Source organism: Perognathus longimembris, chromosome 13, assembly GCF_023159225.1.
Source record: "Perognathus longimembris pacificus isolate PPM17 chromosome 13, ASM2315922v1, whole genome shotgun sequence".
In the NCBI taxonomy this organism is placed as follows: Eukaryota; Metazoa; Chordata; class Mammalia; order Rodentia; family Heteromyidae; genus Perognathus; species Perognathus longimembris.
Genome location: NC_063173.1, coordinates 45,604,264 through 45,620,681, shown reverse-complemented (window position 1 = coordinate 45,620,681; position 16,418 = coordinate 45,604,264).

The following is a 16,418-nucleotide window of genomic DNA, read 5'->3' as shown; positions in this document are numbered from 1 at the left end:
ATATCATGTGCTAAAGTTAATAATTCTAACATGGGAATGACACTAAAGTTCTTGACAAAGATCTTATGAGCTAGAAACCAGTACATTTTTTTTTTGCCAGTCCTGGAGCTTGGACTCAGAGGCTGATCATTGTCCCTGGCTTTTTAAAAAAAATAATTACTTATTTATTGTCAAAGTGATGTACAGAGGGGTTACAGTTGCATATGTAAGGCAGTGGGTAAATTTCTTGTACAATTTGTTACCTCCTTCCTCATTTCCCCCCTCCCCCTCCTCTTTTCCCTCTTCCCATCATGAGTTATTTAGTTGGTTTACACCAAATGGTTTTGTAAATATTGCTTTTGGAGTCATTTGTCTTTTTATTCTTTTATCTCTCGATTTTGATATTCTCTTTCCCTTGTATCCCCTTCCTGTGGTTGTCCCCGTGCTATCATTGGGTACCAGGGTACCCAGTGATACTCATCAGAGTACCCTGGATAATGTATATTCTGTATATGCCCTGGCTTCTTTTTGCTCAAGGCTATCACTCTACCTCTTGAGCCACAGCACGACTTCAGGCTTTTTCTGTTTATGTGGTGCTGAGGAATCAAATCCAGGGTTTTGTGCATGCTTGGCAAGCACTCTACCACTAAGCCACATTCCCAGCCCTGAAACCAGTAAATTTTAAACAAAGATAGAAATATATCAAATTCTAGTTTAGTTAAAAGAGGGCTTGCTACATTTAGTCATTGTAATTCTTCATTAATATCTGTTAAGATGTATTGAAATCCCAGTACATATTCATAAGCCTTATGATAGAGTGACAGTAAGAAGAGGAAGGAAGCTTAATAGCTTCACACCTTCTATGATTATTCTTGGATGGGATATTTTCTCAAGAGACCACAGTTTTATCAGGACTTAATAGGCTAGGTTCAACTTCTGATCTCTTTTCTGAATTGGAACTAGCCAGCCTTTGTTATTTTAAAAAAGTTGCTTTCTTTATTCACAGGTACCCACACATAAATACAATTACTTGTACACTTTTAGCAGTGAGTTTCTGAATTTATTATGGAGCCTAAAATAGGTAAATACAGCCAAAGGTGAGATTCAGTGCCTGTCTTTGGTACTGAAGCAGCTTGGGTCTGTTGCTGGAAGGCACTAGCTGAACTGTAACAAAACCAAATGATCAATTGCCTGAAGTGCCTGTAGCTCATTTAAAACAGATTCCAGGTTTAATTGGGCCTGTACCAAATAGACCATCCTGTACCAAGGATGTTTTTTGTAGTTTAAAACATATAGACTTTCAGTGGCATTCCATAGATATTGTGAAAAGACCAGTGTAATTCACAGCCTATTAAAGAGAAATTTTTTTTGTGTGTGTGTGTAGTAACTGGGTAAAAAATAAAGTAATTTATGTAATTATACTTTGGAGGGCTTTCTACATTATTTTTATGAATGCAATAGAAAGGTTGTAAAGCGAAAGGAAAAATGGCAAATTAACTTATGTGAAAGTTGGCTTATTCATTTTCCTTTCATGTAGAACCATGTTTTATTATGTTTAGAACAGTGCAATTTCAGAAGCAATGAAAAGCATTTTAACTCACAAGAGGAAACTAATGGAAACAGGATCAGAGAAAACATATTCCAAATCTTTGATGAGACGAGGTTTTAGCAGTTAACGTCATTTTGGTTTTTGGACCACTGTTGCTGCAATTCTCTTCTAAAACAAAGAAAAGAAGATGGCCAAAAGCACTGTTACCTCTTGCATTAACTGGGGAGTAGTTGAGTGTATTCTTTTGTATTAACACTGATTTTATTTTATTATCTTTTTGAATGTTTTTATTTTCAAGTAGTTGTACAAAGGAGCTGCCATTCCACAAAGCAGTTTATGAATACAGCATGTCTTGATCAGTGTTGCCCCTTTCAACATTCTCACCCTCCTCACCCAACCCATCCTTCCCTCACTTTTCAGGTTATACGTTGAATTTTTAACCATTTAACAAAGCAGTTTATATATATATATATATATATATATATATATATATATATATGTATCATTTCAATCCATGCCATGCCTTCAGCATCTTCCCTCTGCTCCAACCCACCCATTTCCTTATTTTTCTCAATTCTGTGGTATATACAATGAATTATTGCCTGTGTCTACTCCCTTCCCTGCTCTATTTTCCTATCCCTATACCCTTTCCCCACCCTCCCCCCTTGCAACCCTTTCCTGGTACTCATTTTGTTGGGCTTTGACTTAGTCCTTCTAAAGAACTATACTCATCCATCAGAAAACACACTGGGTGGTATGTAAGCGTTTACAAATGAACTAACTGAAGCAGACTAGACCCTATGGAGAGCTCAAATAGTATAGTCCTTTAGAAAGACTAGAGTGTATTTTAATATATCTACTTTATTCACCTTGTTTAGCCCCACCATGATGCACTATTGCCATCTCAATTTAGTTCCCTTCCTTTATCAAACCAGCTCTCCCAGGAACCTTTGAATTGGAAATATTTTCTGGAATTATAGGATAAAAGGCCTTTTTGTGTTTAGTATGATTTACGGATACTACTGATTAGATTTTTATAGGCAAGGAGATTTTTTTGGTACCTCTGAAATCACCAAGTGGACTTGCTAGGAACACGTCAGTGATGACACTGAACTAGCAGAGTTCCTCCCAAATCTCTAATTTAGTAATGTTTCTTTCAATTTTTAAAAATAAGTGTCAGAATTTGAACTCAGAGCCTTATGCTTACTGGGCTTGCATGCTTGGCTGATGCTCCAGCACTTGAACCATGCTTCCAGTCCTGCTTTTTCTTTCCTTTTTTCTTTTTGGCCAGTTCTGGGGCTTGAACTCAGGGCCTGATCACTGTCCCTGGCCTCCTTTTGATCAAGGATAGCACTCTGCCAACTTGAGCCACAGCGCTACTTCTGACCTTTTTTTTTTTTCTTTTCTATATATGTGGTGCTGAGGAATCAAACCTAGGGCTTTATGTATACGAGGCAAGCACTCTTGCCACTAGGCCATATTCCCAGGCCCCCAGTCCTGCTTTTTATGGATATGGACTCTCTTGGGTTTTTCTGCACAGGTTAAACTTTTATCCTCCAGATCTTAACCTTCTGAGTAGCTAGGATTTACAGGCATGAATGAGCCAAGGGCCACCAGCATCTGGCATGGCAATTTTCATGCCTTATATAATCAAGTTTTTCACAGTGTCTCAAAGGAAACTTAAAATTTACATATCATATTATGTTCCTTCTCCTATTTAAAACTGTTTAATGGATTTCCTTTATCCTTAAGAAAAGTCTTAGGGCTGTAATATTGCCCCTATTCTCTGGCTCAGATGTAGTGGCCTTGTCTCTGTCTGTCTGTCTGTCTATCTGTTTGTATCTTATTGCCTATCTGTAAGGTCTTTTTCTTTAACAGTTTTTCTCCCACACTTAAAAATGAGCATCAATTAGTTGTAAGATTGAGTTACAGTTCAACATGTCCATATATGTCCACAACTTACCTTGCTCAGACTCTTCCCCTCTATAACTTACTCATCCCCCTTTCTTCTTTCCCAAATCAGTGCCAACAGGCTTCACTGTTCTATTTATACATGTGTACATAAAGTGTTTTGACCACGTTTCCCTCCCGCCCTACCCTCTCTGGCTGTTCCAATTAGGATCCTCACCTTGGACAGAACCTATTTTATGCCTTTTGTTTTATATATTTTGTTTTTAGTGTGTATTAATTGTTTAAGGGAGTTTTATGGATGGTGTATATATATATGCTGATATATACACATGTATATCCTTTAATCTGGTTGATCCTCTTGCTTACTCGCGTTACCCCCTCTTTCTTCTATTATTCACCAGCTTTCAGTGAGTTTCCTTTTGCCATTTTAATTAATAGATGCAAGTGTATTTCAGTACTGTTCTCCTTCAAATATTTCTTTCCTCCTTTATGATCTTTTCAAATGGTCCTACAATCACAAACATGTGTGTGTGTATGTGAGAGAGAGAGTGAGAGAGAGAGAGAGTGAGAGCAAGAGCGAGAGAGAAAGAGACATCTGTATGAGTTTATGTGTATGTTTGTTTTTTAGGTCTAGCATTCACAAATTAAAGAAAACATGTGATCTTTGTCCTTCTGAACCTGACTTACTTTGCTTAACATGATCATCTCCAGTTTTATCCTTTTCCCTGGAAATGGCATAATTTCATTCTTTATGCCTGAATAATCATTGCTTATATATCCCATATTTTTCTGATGCATTTCATCAGTGTAGGGCATCTGGCTTGTTTCCATAACTTGGCTACAATGGAAAAATCATGTAATGAATATAGGTATGCAATTACCTCTATGTACCTTGACTTACATTCCTTTGGATCTATACCCTAGAATGCTATCAATGGATCAGTCACATTGCGGTGTGATTCATGTTTATAGAACGTGTATCACAGTTTAATATAGTAGCATGGCATTTGCATAGGTTCGTATCTGCTTGGAACATTGCTCATTTTTATTTTCCTAGCTAATTCATTCATTTATGTCCTGTTTGATTAACATGTAACAATGGCACATCAGTTGTGAGGCACAGTGCAATACTTGAATAAGTATATATGTTGTGTAGCGATCAAATTACACAATTTGGTAATTACCATTCCTGCCTCTATCCTTTATTTATGTTCGCCTGTTTTTTTTTTTTTAAACTGCAGGCTGCTAGAGACTGTGTTTTATTTAGTGCTGTTTCTAGAAAGAATGGATGAAATGTCATTTAGTCATTCTTGGTAAAAACCACCATTATGGTATGATTCTGCATTCATACATATATACATATATGCACACATGCAGAATACATATATAGGCAGTATATGTGCCTAGCACATAATTATATAGATATGGAAATCACATCTATGTGTGTACATGTATATATATATAGAGAGAGAGAGAGAATGTGAGAGCTATGTTCTAGGCATTGTGGTAGGCATTGCTACAGACAATTATATTGTATAATTTACAAGTTGTTGAGCATTAAGTGTGCCCTTGAAGGGTAAAAGTTATAGATTTGTAGATGTAGGTCTGTAGAAATGGTGATGACTATTATAACTACAAAACTCTGACTTTTTTTTGCATTTAGATGAGATAGAGGGAAGTCTCCAGAGAGGAGAAAATGCTTTTGAAACAGAAATGAAATGGAATATTTCTTTCTAAGAGGCAGAAATTAATGTCAGCCACTAATTATATTTGAAGAATGAAACATGAAGAGATCGATATATCTTTGCTACCAGGAGGTTTACAGGGCAGTGACGTGAGGTGATACTCATTTCTTGGCTATTTCATCCAGAGTATAATGGAATCATATGATGCTCCCAAAGCCTCAGGTTCTGCAAGCATTACATAGATACCTTGGTTACATGAACAAAGTGCTCAATTGCTCAAAACATCTTTGGCAAAGACAGCCAGATTGTCATCATTTTAGAGAGATTTGGATACAGTGGAGAAAAGAAATATTCAAAAGAAGCTAAGTTTGAACAGATCCACTTTCCCAAGGGGATTATAGTTGAACAATTTCATAGTGTTTCTTTTGGATTATAGAAGATTTTTATCTTTGTTTCCTGACTTGATTCAAGTTGGGCTTAGAGAAAAAATTTAATTTCATCTTCCTTTTGGTATTAATGTATATATACATATATAATATGTATAATTTTGCATGAATGATGTATATATCCTTGCACATATATACCACTAGTACAAAAAGATGGACTTAAAGAATATATATGTATATGTATGTAATTTGTAGGAATAGTATTTTTGTTTGATAGATTTCTTTATTTCTTTTTAAAAGTTTGAGTGTTACTGTCTGAATACACAGTTGGTTTCTACAATGATGGTACTGAATTGCCACATTATTGGTGTCTTAGTCCATTTTCTGTAGAAATAACAGAGTACTTCACCCCGAGTAATTTGTAAACAATAGATATTTATTTGTCTCACAGTTGTGGAGGCTGGGAAATCTGAGATATTGCTCAGCCATTTGGTGAGGGCCTTCTCTCCCCATCATAATTTGGCAGAAGACTTCGTGTGGTGAGAGTGGAAGTATGCAACCTTGGATCTCTCCCTGTTCTTCCTGGTTCTCTTCCTGTCCCCACCCTCATCACCTCATGTGTTAACTCAGCTTTTAACCTAACACTTGACAAAATTAAATGAAAGAATGGAAGATTTCAGGAGGGGGAAAGAGCAATTGAGAGAGGAAAGGTGGGCAAATGCAGTCATAATATCCAAGGTATGTATGTATATATGTATAAACGAGACTAGGAAAACTGAGGGGATGGGTGGGATTGGGAGACAGTGAAGAATGCTGAAAGGGGTGATGCCTATCAAGATGCATTGTATTCATAAACTGAATCTGCTCTGTACAACTACTTGAAGATAATTTTAAGAAGAGAGCGAGAAAAAAAAGGAAGCTAGACTTACTTTGTCTTTTGGTTTAAGAGATGTTGTCTATTTATAGCTGGCTCCACTGCATTTAGGCCTGTAAAGAGGCAGATTGTCACAGCAGCAGGAGTGTGTGGTAAAGCAGGCTGCTCACCACATGGTAACCTGGAACAGGTGGAGTATTAATGAGGTAGGTCTGATATATAGCTCCCAAAGGAATGCCCACAGGTACTATTTCCTTCAACTAGGTCTCTGTCACCTCCTAATAACCCATCAAATTATGATCCCAACAGTGGACTAATTCATTTATGAAGTTATGTTCGAATCACTTTCCTCAAGCACCATCTATGAGTATTCTTGCACTAGGGACCAAAGCTCTAGTATATGATCCTTTGCAGGAGTATTTCAGATCCAAACCACAGCACTTCTCCAACCTCAATTACTTCCCACCTCCAAATACTATCAACAGATGAAATTAAGGATTGAGTTTCTAACACTTGAACTTTTGGGGATATACATTCAAACCATAGTATTTGGTCCTTCCTCTCAGATTTCATCACTTTATAACATTATTTGGAAGTAGAACTTTGAAATTTGGGGGAAGAAAGTGGAATCTCAACATTGTATTTATTTGTCTTCAGAAAAAGAGTACTATGATAAGCTATTCATTTCTTCTTTCTAATTTTCAGAATGCAGGTATCAGAATTTCCTTAAAGAAGTCCTCAGTTTAGTGAGTTTTTCAAAGTAAAGCCCAATCTTCAACTGCACTAAGGGTTACAATTTTCTCCACCTTTGAGTCAATCTCAGATAATTTCAAATTATAGTCAAAGTCAGTTAAATTATCTTCTGTTCAAATATTATACCATCTCCGGTGACACATCAACAAACATTAGAGAAATTATAGGTGTGAAAGCTCTTAGCTTCCATGTTTTGTTCCTTTTTTTGGTCAGCAAAGATGTTTCTTGTCATCTAATTATTACATCTACAGTTATGCACAACTTTCAATGTAGCAATATTCTCTTTGGATTATATACACTCTCAGGAAACTCATATGGAAAGGTTCTTGCTGTTAAACTGAATTTCCACATAGAAATTTGTTTGAAAAAATGTGGCATATTACTGTTTTTGGAAACTATGATATATATAAACGAATTGAAGTGTCTTAGAAATGCTTTAGTGAAATTATTTTTCTTTCTTTCTTTCTTTTTGGCCAGTCCTGCACCTTGGACTCAGGGCCTGAGCACTGTCCCTGGCTTCTTTTTGCTCAGGGCTAGCACTCTGCCACTTAAGCCACAGCACCACTTCTGGTCGTTTTTTATATATGTGGTACTGGGGAATTGAACCCAGGGCTTCATGTATAGGAGGCAAGCATTTTTGTCACTAGGCCATATTCCCAGCCCCTTTCTTTCTTTTTGTTTAGATTTTTAATATACCCACATTAGTTGTACAAGGGAAAGTTTCCTTGTGACATTATTTCTACACATGTATACTGTGTATCATGATCAAACCTACCTGTCTGTCACTCTTCTCCTTTCCCTTTTTTCAATAAGTTGTTTTATTCTATTTTCATGTACTTTGCCCATATTAATTCTTTTTCACCTTCTTCATCCTCCTCATTTGCTTTCCCCAAATCTGCTGATATGTGCCCAACAGAGCTATTTTATTTTCCTGTCATTTACTTTATTTTACTTTTAGCATATATTAATTACACCAAGAGGTTACACAGTCTGACTATATCTTAATCAGAATAATGGTCTGCCTTACTTTCTCTTTCTCCAACTCTCTACTCCCTATTGGTTAACTACTTACACTGATGTTTTAAATTGTGGATAAAGAATATATGATAAACATATACTGTAGTATACTTCAGAGCCATAAAGCAAAATGAAATGTCATTTGCAGAAAATGAATAGAACCTGGAGATCATCATGTTAAGTCATTGTGTTTGAATTGTCCTCAGAAAGCTGAATATCACATGTGTTTGATCATCTATGGATGACAGGCCTAAAGTATGTACACAGTCATAGACATTACATGTATGTCTATCATAATGTGATTATTTAGGGAATTGTGAATAGGAGGACTGAAAAAGAACAATGGAAGGTAAAATGATACTAGATGCAAAAATACTTTGCAACTTGAATGAAGATGGCATAAAGGATCTTTGTACTTTCTTAAACCTAGGGTTTTCTGAACTTAGTTGATATCCTTTTCATAATACATTGGCAAAAACAGATTTTTCCAACACTGGTAAATTAGCTTGGGTTTTAACCCAAGAAGTAAGGTGGTAGGTCAGCTCAAAATGGTTGGTTTAGAAGATCATATTGGTTGGGTAGACATTCTATTTTTTTTTTTTACAGTAAAGATATCACTGCATTCCTTTCTTTTTAAAATATTTTGTTGGAAAGGTAATCTTTATACAACAGTTTAGGTGCAACTTTTCCCCTGAGGAAAACAACTTTCTGGGAAGGAGAAATCATTTTATTTAGAAAGAATATAAAAATGACGTTTTTTGTTTTTTCTGACTAAAATCCAAATATACCATTCATTCCATCTTGGGGAAACTTGGAACTTTGATTCTAAAATTTGTTCACATGCTTGTTAGGAATGTGAGAATCATAATATCCTTGCCTAACAAACTTCACTTCCTCAGAGAATAATATTAACACAGACATGACAATCTGGTGAAGGCTGAAGAGTGGGCCTGGTCACTGTGGATTCAAAGACTCATTGAATATTAGCACTAGAGAAACTCTCCAACACTGGTCTGGGTATATTCATATATATATGCAGTTTGATTTAACAATAGATTGGATATGTTTATACACTTATTAAATCCATATTACACACTATTCCACAACATAAATTTTCACGTGTGTCTTTAATGTTGATTTCTTGGCAACATGTCTTCTTTCTGTGTTTGTCATATACCCCAATTTTTCCCTATTTCTCTTTGCCCTTACTCAGGGCCACCAATCATTTCAAGGATGTTTCTACAATGTCCTGAAGAACATAGAGCTACAACTAGCTTTTGATCAGTCTCCACTTTCTGAATTTAAAGTACTTCCTGAGAAGTAATCTGTAATACAGATGGGTCTGCTATGTCTTTCTGTTCATAGTTGCTACTTCTGGCACCAGAAGGAAGTGGTCAACCCTTCCTAGTTCATTCTGAAAATGTTTCTCAGAGAAATAGTTGATACTTGGGCCACCAAAGCCACTGCACAAGTTAAACTAACTGACTTCGGTCTCTTTGAGGAAGTAGTCTTTACTGTCAGGTTTGAAGGAAAATGGCTTTTCTGCAGGAAGCTGCCCAGATGGCATAAGGAAGATAAATAGCTATGAATGAAAGGCTGAATAAAACTTTTGACAGTTTGAAATTCCTTTGGAAGAACCTGGGAGTTAAGCATTTTCTTTCTTCTCCCTTTATCTCTTGTCTGTCTCATATTTCAGTTTTATTGCCCCTCTTTTGCTGCTCCTGGTATTGAATTATGATAAACCCAGATTAAGTTTAACCTTAGCTATTTCCTGACCCATACTTTTTTAAGGTAGAAAATGACTCAGATTACTTCCCTGTCTACAGTCATGACTATTATTAAATATTTTACAATAGTCATATCTAATTTCATATTATGCCTTCACTGCATCAGGGCACTTGTGCAGAGTGTCTGGCCAGAAAGAGCACAGGCCCCATCTTAACTCATTACATCAAAGTGTACTTGTTTTTGAATTAGAGAAGTATCCTTGGATGGCTCAGAATATCTGTGGACGGACTTCTCTTCAGAGGCCAATCACAGTTGGACATGGTTTCCAATTCTGGCTCTACAGTTTACTGGCTGTGTCCCCTAAACACTACAACTTAGACTTACTTTTGCTTGCTCATTTGTCAATCAAAGGAACAGCAATAGAGTTATTCTGTATAGTAGAATTATGCTGAGTATAACGGGAGACAATGTTTATATTCAGGGCTTCATTAATGTTAGCTTTCTACCCTTCTCTGAAAAGCAGTGGATTTCATCTTAATATTGCAGAGGTATGCTGGATGACAGTTAAGAATGTAGGTTCCTTCCTTCCTTCCTTCCTTCCTTCCTTCCTTCCTTCCTTCCTTCCTTCCTTCCTTCCTTCCTTCCTTCCTTCCCTCATGACTTCCTTTATTCCCTCTCTTCTCCTTTCCTCACTCATTCCCTCTTTCTTTCTTTTTTCTTCCCTCCCTCCCTCCCTCCTTCCCTCCCTCCCTCCCTCCCTCCCTCCCTCCCTCCCTTCCTTCCTTCTTTCCTTCCTTCCTCTTTCTTCTTTCTGTCTCTTCCTCCCTCCTCCCTTCCCTTCCCTTCCTCCTTTCTTTCCATTTTCTGACATTATGTCAAGTAACAGAAATTTTATGACTTGGGCATCTTCACTCTGCTTATTTGCATCAATACATTGATTCAATATCTGTTGAATAAATGTCTCTGCAAAAAGAGAGTTGAGCTTTCTAAAGAAAGCATATAGTTACAGAGGGAAACATTTTAATTGAAAAGAAGTTCTAGATCTTTTAGGTCAGGAGTCAGAGCAGTCATTTAAATAATGATGATGGATACAATGAAAGCATATTTGAAGCTGTATAAGTTTTTTTCAGTCCTTGGTATTGGTGTGGTTGATGATGATTCTGAGAAACAGCCTTTCTGCCAAGGGCTAGTGGCTCACACCTGTAATCCTAGCTGTTCAGGAGACTGAGATATGAGGACTGTGGTGCAAAGCCCCAAAGCTTGGGGAAGAAAGTCTGTGAGACTCATATCTCCAATTAACCACCCAAAAGTCAAAGTGGAGCTGCGGCTCATGTGGTAGAGAGATAGCCTAGAGTGAAAAACTGAGGGATAGTGCCAAGGCCTTGAATTCAAGCCCCAGTACCAACACACACACGCACACACACACACCAAAAAGAAAGCCTTTCTAACAGCTGATCTACAACTTGCTTTGTCAGCACATTTGGTAGGACAGGAAACCCAACTTAGGTTAGAGTTAAGGATAAGAATATTTATTGTCACACAAATGAAGACATGCTAAGGGTAAAAGATAGTCTGTCAGAACCCTGGTTCCAACTCTCTGTGAGCCTCTTGGTTCTGCCCTTCTCAAGTTGTTAGAAAGCTGGCAGCAGCAGTTGTAAATATCACATCCAGCTTGAAAATCTCCAGGAGGAAAGGATCTGATTTCTTTCTGTGTCTTTTTGTAGGAGAGATAACACCTTCCAAAAAGCTCCATGAGAAACTTCTCACTTTATTGGTTATGGTAAGCTTGCATGTCCATATCTAAAGCAATCACAACAGGAACTAAGATTACTGTAATTTAACTTTTTTTTTTTTTGCCAGTCCTGGGGCTTGGACTCAGGGTCTGAGCACTGTCCCTGGCTTCTTTTTTTGCTCAAGGCTAGCACTCTGCCACTTGAGCCAAAGCGCCACTTCTGGCCATTTTCTGTATATGTGGTGCTGGGGAATCGATCCCAGGGCCTCATGTATATGAGGCAGGCACTCTTGCCACTAGGCTATATCCCCAGCCCCTGTAATTTAACTTTAACAAAAAAGATCTCCTGTAGAATCTCTAGAATCTCTGCAGAATATTAAATGTGATAAGAATCACACTTAATATTTCCAGCAGGGTGGGTACCTGAACAAAATTGGTGCTCTGTTAAGGGGGAAGAAAGGATAGAGATGGCAGTATCTGTAAGCAATTCTGAGCTTCAAAATGTCATCTGTATAATGTACCTGTAACTTCTGCAGAAAAGAGGGAATGGAATAATAATGATAAAGTTCTCAGCACAATGTCCACTACATAACAAGCATTTAATAAAATGAAAAAAATACTTTGCATTTGAGATCCCCTGTTTAATGGCTGCAGGACTGATTCAAAGCCTTTATTTTATTGTGTGACTATATTTCTGAGAAGCTTTTTGAACTTGTTTTGGCTGGCTGAGAAATCAGAATACTCTTGGCACTCTAGATCATTAGATCATTCTAGATCAGGTTCTGCTTTGGAGGATGGTGGTGAGGTCAGGATGGTAATGTTCTTAAAGAGTATACCTTTAGACCACTTGCCATGTCGGTAGGCCAAGTTTCCATCAAAAAAGAGAAACATTCTTCGCCACAATCCTTGTGTTATTGTAGTCATGCGAACATTGTGTGTGCATGTGCATGTGTTTGTATGGATATGGTCAGTTTTCATCTTGCTCCCACGTCTCTTAGCTGAGCAGTTCAAGTATGTTAAATATCTCATGGTTATGGTAAAAGAAGCAAGGCAAAGCTGGGTACCAGGGGCTCATGAGGCTGAGATTCGAGCCTTGCTGTTCGAAGCCAGGTTGGGCAGGAAAGTCTGTAAGACATTCATCTCTACTTAACCACCAAAAATCTGAACGTGAAGCTGTGGCTCATGTGGTAGGGAGTCAACCTTGAGTGAAAAAGCTGAGAGACAGTACTTAGGCCCTGAGTTCAAGCCCTAGCACACATGTGTATACACGCACACACACACACACACACACAAACACACACAGAAGCAAGACACAATAACAGAAATGTCTGAAGAACTCCAACACCATAGAACTCTTTGAGGGTGCCATTTTCATAAGATACAACGCCAGTGATGTTCCCCAACACATGTGGTGTGCAGTTTGTGCATCTCCTTGTGATGGCTCTACAATGCCAATGCTAAATTTTGATCTATGCATGCTAGACAGGCCCTTTACCTTATAAGTCACATCTCTAAGCCCATTAGTTATTTTCATATCATCTCCTGCTTTTTCCATGTGGCTAGCCTTGGACTAAGATTCTCCTACTTTCACCTCCTATCTAGCTGGTATTATAAGCATAAACTACTGTACCAAGCCTAGTCTTTGACAAAGGGACTCACCAATTTCTCCCCCTCCAGGTGGGCTCTGAGTCACAGTCCTTCTGTCTCTGCTCCCATGTGGTTGAGATTATAGTCATAAACCACTATGCCCATTGTATCAGTGGGTTTTAGAACAGATACAGACTTTCCCAGATAAAAGCATGGAGGGCCAAGACACATGGTTTATATTCATTAACTCAGTTCTCTTGCAGTTAATTGCTTCCACATGAAATGTGTGAAAAGTGGATTTTTCCCTGCTTAATAAAAGGCAAAATGACTTACTCTGTACCACTTAATCCAGAATGTCTTATCAGTTCGTAATGGTGCCTTTAACTTTCTGAAATTAACAGTCTTTTGGAGTACTTGGAGAATCTTCTGTTCAGAAGTTAATTCTTTTTCTCAGTTTTTAAAAATAAGTAAGGCAGATTTTTTTTTTTAGCCATTCAGCAGAATGCAATGCAGTGTGGTTTTTGAAACCATCAATCCTGGCATAAGATTGCCTGGCTCAAACACCAGCTCCTCTGTTTTTCTCAGCTTTTGCTATGAAGGTATAATTTCTGTCACTATAAGTTGGAGAGATAGTCCTGGAGTCGAGTTGTAGAGGTGTTTGGAAGAATAAACAAGTTAGTAGGCATAAAGCACCTACAACAGGCAAAGGAAGCACTTAATAAGATTCATCATCATTTACCTATGCTTTCTTTTAGGACTCTTGAATTTATGGATATTTGATAGATTTCATATTTCAACACTGATAGAATCTCTTACATTCAACTGCAAGCTTTTTTTATCCAGTAGGATTTCTGTATTTTTTTTATTTGTCTTTGCACTAATAACCTGTCAGCTAGATAACAGAGAAATAGCTATGTACACTTCAATCTTACTAATTATTTAACTGTACATTGCTTTAGTTTGCACCCTCTACCAGAGGGAAGATGTCTACAATTGCAGTTGACTTAGGGATAGAATGGGCTGAGGATAATAAATACCTGCATAAGCATAGAGTAGATCATAGTGACATGTGTATGTATTATTTAGAAGAAGTCTTGGTCCAACAGTGAGTGGCTCAGTGAGAGTACTAAAGACCTGAGCATGTTTGTCATGGGTGAATTGGTTCACCTTCCTGTGTTTGTAGCCTTGGGGTCAGGTAAGATGGCCACCACAGCTTCATGCTCTGTATTTCCACTGATATTTGAGGCAGCAAGGGAGGGAGTATGTGAGAAAAGAACTTTCATAAGTGAAGAAAATCAGTTCCAAAAGTCCATTCGATATACGTTATGTCTCATTGACCAGAATTGAGCTGTTTCTACTTGCAAAGGAGGCTGGGAAAGAGAATTTGGCAAAGGGGAAAGGAGTTGTCATGATAAGTTCAGATTACTCAGAATTTGTCTCTGGAGCTGGGCACACTAAACTCTGAGCAGAATAAGTGCATATGCATGTGTGTGTGTGTGTGTGTGTGTGTGTGTGTGTGTGTGTATGTGTATGCCTGTGTGCATGATTTAAATGTAGGAAAACAGAAACAGAAGGTACAATGTCTATTTAAAAAAAGGAAATTAAATGTTAGTTACTAGCAGCATTTTTTTTTTTGAGTCATTTAACAACCAAAATAAAACATCTGAGCCCATGACACCGGTGGCTCACATTTATAACCTTAGCTATTCAGCAGGCTGAGATCTGAGGATGAAGGTTTGGCACCAGCCTGAGCAGAGAGAGTCTAATCTCCAATTAACCAGCACAAAGTAGAGAAGAAGTGGAGTTTTGGATTAAGTGGTAGCATTCCATCTGCGAATGAAAAAGCCATAGAGAGTACAGAGCCCTGAGTTCAAGCCCTGGTAGGGGAAAAATAAAAAAGAAAAGAACAGCAACAAAAATCTGAGCCTAAAATGATCTATGCAAGCTCCAAGGACGCCATCAAAAAGAAGTTTCAAGGCATAAAGCATGAATATCAAGCAAATGGGCCGGAAGACCTCAACCGCGCTTGTATTGCTGAAAAGCTAGGCGGGTCCTTAATTGTAGCTTTTGAAGGGTGCCCTGTGCCACAAATTGAAAGCTTCCATGTTTAATGTTATCCTCTTGCTATATAAGTAAAGCAAATTTATTTAGGTCAGGGTCTTACTGAGGGGGAGCTGTCTTGTCATCTTCTAGAGTAAAATATAAACATGTCCAAACATAGCCCTAAATAAATCTAGAGTCAAAAGTTTTATCAGTGTGAAATTAAATTCTTAACTGGCCAAATGCCTATTTTAGTGAGTTAACCTATAAGGATGCTTGTGATGCTCAGGATTTTTAATAATGCAGTCCACAAAACCTCACAAGGCCATGAGAAGAACTTTTTTACATCTTTGTTAACCACCACAGTTACTTTCTTTTGCTTGGAGAATTGGTTATAATTTTGGCCCAAATTATTCTTAATTCTCTATTCTTTATTGACCTGAACAGCATACTTAGATATAATTTTCTTTATAATGTGTAACAACACTAATATACTAACAACAGTAAGACTAAGTCAGGCAGTCTTTTAGTTCTACCAAATGTGTAATGAAGGCCACTTCAGAATTGTGTCCACTTATAATTCACGCTGATGTAGCAAAGCACAACTCCAAGCCAGCGTGGCAGCATGGCGCCTGAGGTGAGCAGCCTTATCAGCTGGGAGAACTTTTGTGAGTGACCTTGCAGCTTAGAAATTATGGTATGTCCTCAGGAGAATGTGTGATGTGTTATAACAACTAATTATGATGCAAATTAGGGCTCCACTGTAATCTGCTTTTGTTATTGAAAATGATAAGTATTGGTAAGCCAGGACACCTGCAAAATCTTTCCTTGTGTCTCCTTCAGAACTGTGCCGAACCTGGTACAGTAAGAGTTGAAGAATGCTGTTGGTTTCCTCTGGGGCTTAGGAGAAAACAGTTTCCTAGAAGTTTGTCTACTGTGGAGGTGGGGAACAGTATGGAGGATGGCACTCACAAGGGACCACTCCCAATGACACTTGGAAGTGATCGTCATTAACATCACAGGTATGACACACGGAACAATGTAGAGATGCACAAACAGTTGAACTTAGAAGTAGCAATATAGGCTTTATGTAATAAAGGAAGCATTTAAAAAAAATCTGAGCCCGACACACGCATGCATGTGTACACATACACATACACAGACACAGATACAGACA